General features: G+C 50.0%; 1 pseudogene across 1 annotated transcript in view; it reads right to left on the reverse strand.

The window, feature by feature from the left end:
* LOC311130644 (breast cancer anti-estrogen resistance protein 3 homolog) overlaps positions 1-8,620 on the reverse strand; it is a 13,154-nt pseudogene extending 4,534 nt beyond the window's left edge. Inside the window, exons 1-3 of the transcript in view lie at positions 8,310-8,620; positions 665-1,110; positions 6-106 (exon numbers count right to left, since the gene is read on the reverse strand). The product of the transcript in view is annotated as a breast cancer anti-estrogen resistance protein 3 homolog (transcript). The remainder of the gene's footprint in view (positions 1-5; positions 107-664; positions 1,111-8,309) is intronic.
* Between the last annotated feature and the right edge of the window lie 341 nt (positions 8,621-8,961).

The raw sequence follows: 8,961 nt of genomic DNA on the forward strand, positions 1-8,961 counted from the left end.
CCTACCTAGAGGAAGGAAGCTCTCTGACTGGTGGGTTTTGAGAGGCCACCGTCTCTCCTGAACGTGGTTCAGACACGCCGGCTGGCTTCCACACTTGTCTTTGTTCCTGATAGACAGAAGGAGAGAGAGAGAGGTCAATTGGACTGAGCCCTTTAGCTACCAACAGAGGCACGTCCACTGGGCACACAACACAACTAACCCCTACTGAAACCTGATACATTGTGTGCAGTGTTTATGTAAAATGTTACTGTGTAATTTCATGGGGTATTTTTTGTCCTGGTTTGCCTTGGCATTGTGCTCAGAGGTTGGTATTCTCCATCCAGGCTAAACACCACTCCTTACTTATTTCGCTCAGGAATGGTTTATTGTAGACGTATACTTATCTCTGTGACTCCCACATTAGTGTGACAAATTTGGAGTGCACATGTGTTGTTTGCATGGTATACATGACAATTACACAGATCCATTTCCATTTGGAGAAACCCCTGTATGACGGAATGTACAGTGTCTATATAAGTTCCTGGGTGCAGAGGAGCATAAAATGAACTTCATTGCCATAATAAATCAGCTGCAAGCAAACATCTCCATTGTACCATTGTAACACACTGACAATTCACCATGTCAAGAGCAGACAACCCTGAACCTCCTTATATAGCCTACTAACCTAAGCAGGTTCCCACGTCCAAGGCTTTGGTCCTGGGTGTGTCCGTTCATGATGTTGAGGCTCAGGCGTTTGGAGGTCTGGCTCTTCCTCTCGGGCAGGGTCAGACCGGCCTCCACACGGACACAGGCCACCCCATACTTCTCCTCTAGGCAGCGCAGGGGCAAGGCCCTGTTGATGGGCTGGAAGATGATGGCCCCCACCACCTCCGTCACTGGTTTCCTGTTACCCACGTAGTAGCGCACCAGGGCGGGCACGCTGTCGAAGCCCTCCTTCTCAAACAGGTACTGCACCCGGGAGTAGGCCTCATTCATGGCCACCACCATCTTATTGATCTTGAAGTGCTGAGGGCTGTTCTTCCACTGGCAGGTTAGGACGTAGTTCCCAGGGCTGGACAGAGAGTCCCGGATCAGGAAGTCCCCGTCTCTCTGGATCAGGTTCTCTGCCACCTGGACACCAGAGGACACATGTTGATCACACATAGACAGAGACACATACACACAGACATACTGTATAGCTTATACACTTGGCTGTATTTTCAATATCACACGGTTGGAACTGTGTCTAGTGTGTTTTCCGTTTGTCACACTCGTCTCACAGTTGGATTTGTTGGCGACAGGCGCTCTAGTCCCTCTCACTGAATGGCCTTCTCAGTAACCTGCTTGGCTCACTGAATGTTTTCTCTAGGACTACTGTTACTGCACTGTGACATCATGATACCTCCCAGCATGCTCTCTGAGCCCAGGCCACACCAAGCCAAACAGGATCTCATAGTCAGAAGGGTCAAGTGTCCAAGCCCCCAGTGTTGTGTAGAAACTCTGTAGTTGCCTCATACATTGGTCCACACTCACAAACAAGCCCTTGAGTTTTATAATCATCTCTGTAATTTGATTCCTGAATAGACCACCCTGTGTATTTGTTTTGCTCAGTCTGTTTATTGAAATAAATTGTCTTTCTGTAGGTGAATTATGGCTGTTTGGTTTTTGAAAATGTCTGAATAAAAAAAGTAGAATAATATAATAAAAGAAAACATTGGTCCACACTCCACTCCACCACTTATGTTATTCCTCCAAACATTTCATTACCTTCCTATTTAATTAACTTAGTATTGAACTAAGTAATTATGTTTATATAATCATGTTTTGGAGTTGGAAGGTTAAGGGTTTTTAATTAAACTTTTAAAAAGCCCTCTTTTCACAATCCGGCCGCAGTAGCACCAGGAAGGAGCTTATTAAACCTGATTAGCATCACTTGGCAGCATGAATGCTGTTTTTCAGTGTCCTTACATAAAGTATCTGTCCTACTGAGGAGGTGCAGGCTGAGCCATAAAACTGAGCACAGCTGTGTGTGTGTGTGTGTGTGTGTGTGTGTGTGTGTGTGTGTGTGTGTGTGTGTGTGTGTGCGTGTTCACCAGTCTTATGCCACCCTGTCACATGACTGCAAGGACAAGCTCAAAAGAGCTCAATTTCTTATTCAGGTCCCATCTGTGATTTTACACACAGAGGTGATGCTTTAGGTTTTTAAAGCCAGTCTGACGCATTGAAAGTAATTTGATTTATACCTCATGAAACTGCTCATTGATATTAAGATCCATGTTAAATCCATTAGCCATGCAATGTTGTTTATATGTTTCTAACAGATGTCCGTTGTGAATACATTTTGTTGTGAAATTAGATGGAAATTGAGATGGACAGTGTTTTCAAACATTTGTGCAACTTGATTATTTTTGCAATCTATGTCACTGTCTCACAATCCCATAGCCAGTGCAACTCGTTGAGCTTTTTGAGTGGCCAGTGTTTTTCTGTATGACATACAGATCCCCGATGCACTGGCATGGAAAAAAAAAACCCTCCTCAATCACCTGAAGCCTGGAGCTGCTGATGTGTGTTGTCTAATGGTAGAATGGGAGTGGGCTGAGCTGGTCTTACTAGTTCTTGTTGAGAGACGCACAGTCTTGTGGGTAAACATGAGTGTGTACTGTACCGTGTGCAGCTAGCCGGGGGCCTGGCAGAGCCATCGTGCCTCTCACAATGCCTAATGATGGGCTGTGTTACATGCTGGTTCACTCCCCTTACAAGGTGACACATCTGATGTCACCCATGTGCCGTTACCATCAAATTAAGACCTGTGTGTGTGGGCTGAGAGACAGACTGAGTATCCTCACTGAGGCTGAGGTTCATAGAAAGAGCTCTGTGGTCTGAGCTCTCAGTACTACAGTATGTACACACACAGACACAGTGTGTGTGTCAGGGACGCTCTCTTCTCACTGACAAGTTCTCAGTGACAAGCTCTTAGTGAGATACTGATGAAAGCACAAGGCTGAAATGAAGTCCATTTCAATTAACCATGCAGCGGGTGCCAAGCCTCATTCAGCCACAGTATATCAAACTGACAGCCTCACACAATGGATTCAATACAGCCAGTGCTGTAGAACGGACCTGACAAGATAAATACTTCTCTCTGTTTTTGACTTGTCCTTGTTTGTCTGATTCTGATCTGGCTCAACCAGTTTCAGACAAGCTGCTTGAGAATGGATCACAGGAAAGGACACTGTCCCTGATTACTGCTCTGTGTACATACACACTCATTTGAGCAGAGCCCTGGGTGTGAGGATGTCACCTGTGGTCTTCCTCATCCCCCTGATTTGATCCTGCTGTGCTGGGATCTGTCACAGCCTCCTCCTAAGCCCCGACCCTCAGCCATGTAGCTTTCACTCAGCAGTCCACATGAAAGACACACAGCTCCCCTCTGGAAACCTCTAGACACGCAGGGAGTTTTCACATATTTATGACAAGAAATGCCAGCCAAAGTGTCTAAGCTCCCTGACTCTCCATTCACACAGTAGTCCACAGTGTGACCAAACAAAGCATTGTGTGGGATGTCATTACAGAGACGTTTGGTTGAGCTTGGAAATGGTTCTGTCTGAACAGATGTCCTGCCCTGTGCAGGTATGTGGAAGGTTTTGAATGGTTGTCATGTTTTCAGAGCGCCAGTACATTTCACTGTCAGTCTACACCTGTTGTTTACGCAGCATGTTACAAATATTTATTTTATTTTATTTTGTTTGCTGTGATTCCTCCACAGGGAGGGTGACCAACAGGCAGTGCTGTGATAACTCTACAGGGTGGGTCACCAACAGGCAGTGCTGTGATTCCTCCACAGGGTGGGTGACCAACAGGCAGTGCTGTGATAACTCTACAGGGTGGGTCACCAACAGGCAGTGCTGTGATTCCTCCACAGGGTGGGTTACCAACAGGCAGTGCTGTGATTCCCCCACAGGGTGGGTGACCAACAGGCAGTGCTGTGATTCCTCCACAGGGTGGGTGACCAACAGGCAGTGCTGTGATTCCTTCACAGGGTGGGTTACCAACAGGCAGTGCTGTGATTCCTTCACAGGGTGGGTGGGTGACCAACAGGCAGTGCTGTGATTCCTCCACCGGGTGGGTTACCAACAGGCAGTGCTGTGATTCCTCCACAGGGTGGGTGACCAACAGGCAGTGCTATGATTCCGCCACAGGGTGGGTGACCAACAGGCAGTGCTGTGATTCTTCCACAGGGTGGGTTACCAACATGCAGTGCTGTGATTCCTCCACAGGGTGGGTGGGTGACCAACAGTCAGTGCTGTGATTCCTCCACAGGGTGGGTTGCCAACAGGCAGTGCTGTGATTCCTCCACAGGGTGGGTGGGTGACCAACAGGCAGTGCTGTGATTCCTCCACAGGGTGGGTGGGTGACCAACAGGCAGTGCTGTGATTCCTCCACAGGGTGGGTTACCAACAGGCAGTGCTGTGATTCCTCCACAGGGTGGGTTACCAACATGCAGTGCTGTGATTCCTCCACAGGGTGGGTGGGTGACCAACAGGCAGTGCTGTGATTCCTCCACAGGGTGGGTTGCCAACAGGCAGTGCTGTGATTCCTCCACAGGGTGGGTGGGTGACCAACAGGCAGTGCTGTGATTCCTCCACAGGGTGGGTTACCAACAGGCAGTGCTGTGATTCCTTCACAGGGTGGGTGGGTGACCAACAGGCAGTGCTGTGATTCCTCCACCGGGTGGGTTACCAACAGGCAGTGCTGTGATTCCTCCACAGGGTGGGTGACCAACAGGCAGTGCTATGATTCCGCCACAGGGTGGGTGACCAACAGGCAGTGCTGTGATTCCTCCACAGGGTGGGTTACCAACATGCAGTGCTGTGATTCCTCCACAGGGTGGGTGGGTGACCAACAGGCAGTGCTGTGATTCCTCCACAGGGTGGGTTGCCAACAGGCAGTGCTGTGATTCCTCCACAGGGTGGGTGGGTGACCAACAGGCAGTGCTGTGATTCCTCCACAGGGTGGGTTACCAACAGGCAGTGCTGTGATTCCTTCACAGGGTGGGTGGGTGACCAACAGGCAGTGCTGTGATTCCTCCACCGGGTGGGTTACCAACAGGCAGTGCTGTGATTCCTCCACAGGGTGGGTGACCAACAGGCAGTGCTATGATTCCGCCACAGGGTGGGTGACCAACAGGCAGTACTGTGATTCTTCCACAGGGTGGGTTACCAACAGGCAGTGCTGTGATTCCCCCACAGGGTGGGTGGGTGACCAACAGGCAGTGCTGTGATTCCTTCACAGGGTGGGTTACCAACAGGCAGTGCTGTGATTCTTCCACAGGGTGGGTTACCAACAGGCAGTGCTGTGATTCCCCCACAGGGTGGGTGGGTGACCAACAGGCAGTGCTGTGATTCCTTCACAGGGTGGGTTACCAACATGCAGTGCTGTGATTCCTCCACAGGGTGGGTGGGTGACCAACAGTCAGTGCTGTGATTCCTCCACAGGGTGGGTTGCCAACAGGCAGTGCTGTGATTCCTCCACAGGGTGGGTGGGTGACCAACAGGCAGTGCTGTGATTCCTCCACAGGGTGGGTGGGTGACCAACAGGCAGTGCTGTGATTCCTCCACAGGGTGGGTTACCAACAGGCAGTGCTGTGATTCCTCCACAGGGTGGGTTACCAACATGCAGTGCTGTGATTCCTCCACAGGGTGGGTGGGTGACCAACAGGCAGTGCTGTGATTCCTCCACAGGGTGGGTTGCCAACAGGCAGTGCTGTGATTCCTCCACAGGGTGGGTGGGTGACCAACAGGCAGTGCTGTGATTCCTCCACAGGGTGGGTTACCAACAGGCAGTGCTGTGATTCCTCCACAGGGTGGGTTACCAACATGCAGTGCTGTGATTCCTCCACAGGGTGGGTGGGTGACCAACAGGCAGTGCTGTGATTCCCCCACAGGGTGGGTGGGTTACCAACAGGCAGTGCTGTGATTCCTCCACAGGGTGGGTTGCCAACAGTCAGTGCTGTGATTCCTCCACAGGGTGGGTTGCCAACAGGCAGTGCTGTGATTCCTCCACAGGGTGGGTTACCAACATGCAGTGCTGTGATTCCTCTACAGGGTGGGTGGGTGACCAACAGGCAGTGCTGTGATTCCTCCACAGGGTGGGTTACCAACAGGCAGTGCTGTGATTCCTCCACAGGGTGGGTTGCCAACAGTCAGTGCTGTGATTCCTCCACAGGGTGGGTTGCCAACAGGCAGTGCTGTGATTCCTCCCCAGGGTGGGTGGGTGACCAACAGGCAGTGCTGTGATTACTCTACACGGTGGGTGGGTGACCAATAGGCAGCGGGAGTGACAGGGCCCTGAATGAAATCAGTGTGCAACTGGATACCCCTCCCCTCTCTGCATGCTTTCACTGGGCTAGTCATGTTTCACGGTAAGCCTCTCTCCTCTATCAGCTCCATCTTTTTATTGGACTATCCTCTTTCACAAAGAGCCGACCTTATCAAGAATCCTTTGACCCAAGCTAAATTAAGGCTCATAATAAATCATTAGACTCTAAAACAGCAGCTGAGTTGTTCCTCCAGAGAATGTGTGTGTGTGTGTGTGTGTGTGTGTGTGTGTGTGTGCGAGTGTTTGTGTGTCTATTTACCACCACAAACCAATGCTGGCACTAAGACCGCACTCAACGAGCTGTATAGGGCCATAAGCAAACAAGAAACTGCTTATCCAGTGGCGGCGCCCCTAGTGGCCGGTGATTTTAATACAGGGAAACTGAAATCCGTTTTACCTCATTTCTACCAGCATGTCACCTGTGCAACTAAAACTCTAGATGACCTTTACTCCACACACAGTCCCTGTGCCCAAGAATGCCAAGGTAACCTGTTTAAATGACTATCGCCCCGCAGCACTCACATCTGTAGCCATGAAATGCTTTGAAAGGTTGGTCATGGCTCACATCAACACCATCATCCCAGACACCCTGGGCCCATTCCAGTTCGCATACCGCCCCAACAGATCCACAGATGACGCAATCTCTATTCTCTACTCCACACTGCCCTCTCCCACCTTGACAAGAGGAACACCTATTAGAGAATGCTGTTCATTGACTACAGCTCAGCGTTCAACACCATAGTGCCCTCCAAGCTCATCACTAAGTTAAGGACCCTGGGACTGAACCCCTCCCTCTTGAAGTGAATCCTGGATTTCTTGACGGGCCGCCCCCAGGTGGTGAGGGTAGGCAGCAACACATCCGCCACTCTGACTCTCAACACGAGGGCCCCTCAGGGGTGCGTGCTTAGTCCCCTCCTTTACTACTTGTTCACCCACCATCATTAAGTTTGCTGACGACGGTGGTGAGACAGCCTATAGGGAGGAGGCCAGAGACCTGGCAGTGTGGTGCCCGGACAACAACCTCTCCGTCAACGTCAGCAAGACAAAGAAGCTGAGACGGAGGGCCGAGCACGCCCCCATTCACATCGACGGGGCTGTAGTGGAGTGGGTCGAGAGATTAAGTTCCTTTGTGTCCACATCACTAAGGATCTATCATGGTCCAAACACACCAACACAGTCGTAAAGAGGGCACGACAACACCTATTTCCCCTCATGAGGCTGAAAAGATTTGGCATGGGCCCTCAGATCCTCAAAACGTTATACAGCTGCACCATTGAGAGCATCTTGACTGGCTGCATCACCGTTTGGTATGGCAACTACTTGTCATCCGACCGCAAGGCGCTATAGAGGGTAGTGCGTATGGCCAAGTACATCACTGGGGCCAACCTCCCTGCCATCCAGGACCACTATACCAGGCAGTCAGAGGAAAGCCTTAAAGATTGTCAAAGAATCCAGCCACCCAAGTCATAGACTGTTCTCTCTGCTACCTCATGGCATGCAGTACTGATGCACCAAGTCTGGAACCAAGAGGACCCTGAACAGCTTCTACCCCCAAGCCATAAGACTGCTAAATAGTTAATTAAATAGTAAACCAAATATCTACCCGGACTATCTGCATTTACCCTTTTTGCACTAACTTTTTTGACTCATCACATATGCTGCTGTTACTGTTTTCTATCTATCCTGTTGCCTAGTCACTTTATTATATTGAGGTAGATATACTACCTCAATTACCTCGTACCCTAGCACATCGACCCTGTGTACATTATATATCCAAGTTATCGTTCCTCATTGTGTATTTATTATTACTTTTATTATTATGGTTTTCTATAATTTTTTCTTTCTCTCTGCATTGTTGGGAAGCATTCACCTGTTGTTTGTTACGAAGCATGTGACAAAGAACATTTGATTCTATTTATTTTTGTGTGTGTGTGTGTGTGTGTGTGTGTTACCTGTCTGGGAATGGCTCCATGGTACCAGGCGTGGCTGCATGGCTCCTCACTGCCCATTTTCAGCTCTTCCTCCAGCTCCTTGCGTAGTTTCTCCGGCGTGCCCTCCATTATGTACTTGTCCCTGGAGAACTGCACATAGACAGGAACAACAGCTTCTTTCAGTACTGGAATCCTCACAGACATGGATGCTGCACTGAGAGGGCACACTGTGTGCACTGCACTGGCTGCCTGCGCCTGTCTGTGTGTCCTGGTAAACCTTTTTAATGTAACGCTTCCTCTACTGTATCTACCTCTCACACGCTCTCTTTCTCTTTCTCTTTCTCTTTCTCTCTCTCCCTCTCTTTCTCTCTGTGAAGCAATGTGTCATACATGGCTCTCCTCCCCTCTTTGTGTCCTGGGCTGTAATTTCCCAGAGCAACACCATGCCGAAGGCTCCAATTGGCGAGGGCTCTACCTGCCTCTGCTTTGACTGCTGTGTCATATCCTGGCCTTGTTGCCACGCCCCTCTGCCCTGCCCCAGTGAGAGGCCTCAGGGCGGAACACAACACACCCACCTCCACCACCTTCCTCACCTGACTGCTGTGACACACTCACTCCTATAGAGTGCAGTGTGTACACGACCAATACATTTTTATTTGATTTGATTTGAAGA

This window comes from Coregonus lavaretus, assembly GCF_964263955.1.
Source record: "Coregonus lavaretus genome assembly, chromosome: 6".
Classification (NCBI taxonomy): domain Eukaryota; kingdom Metazoa; phylum Chordata; class Actinopteri; order Salmoniformes; family Salmonidae; genus Coregonus; species Coregonus lavaretus.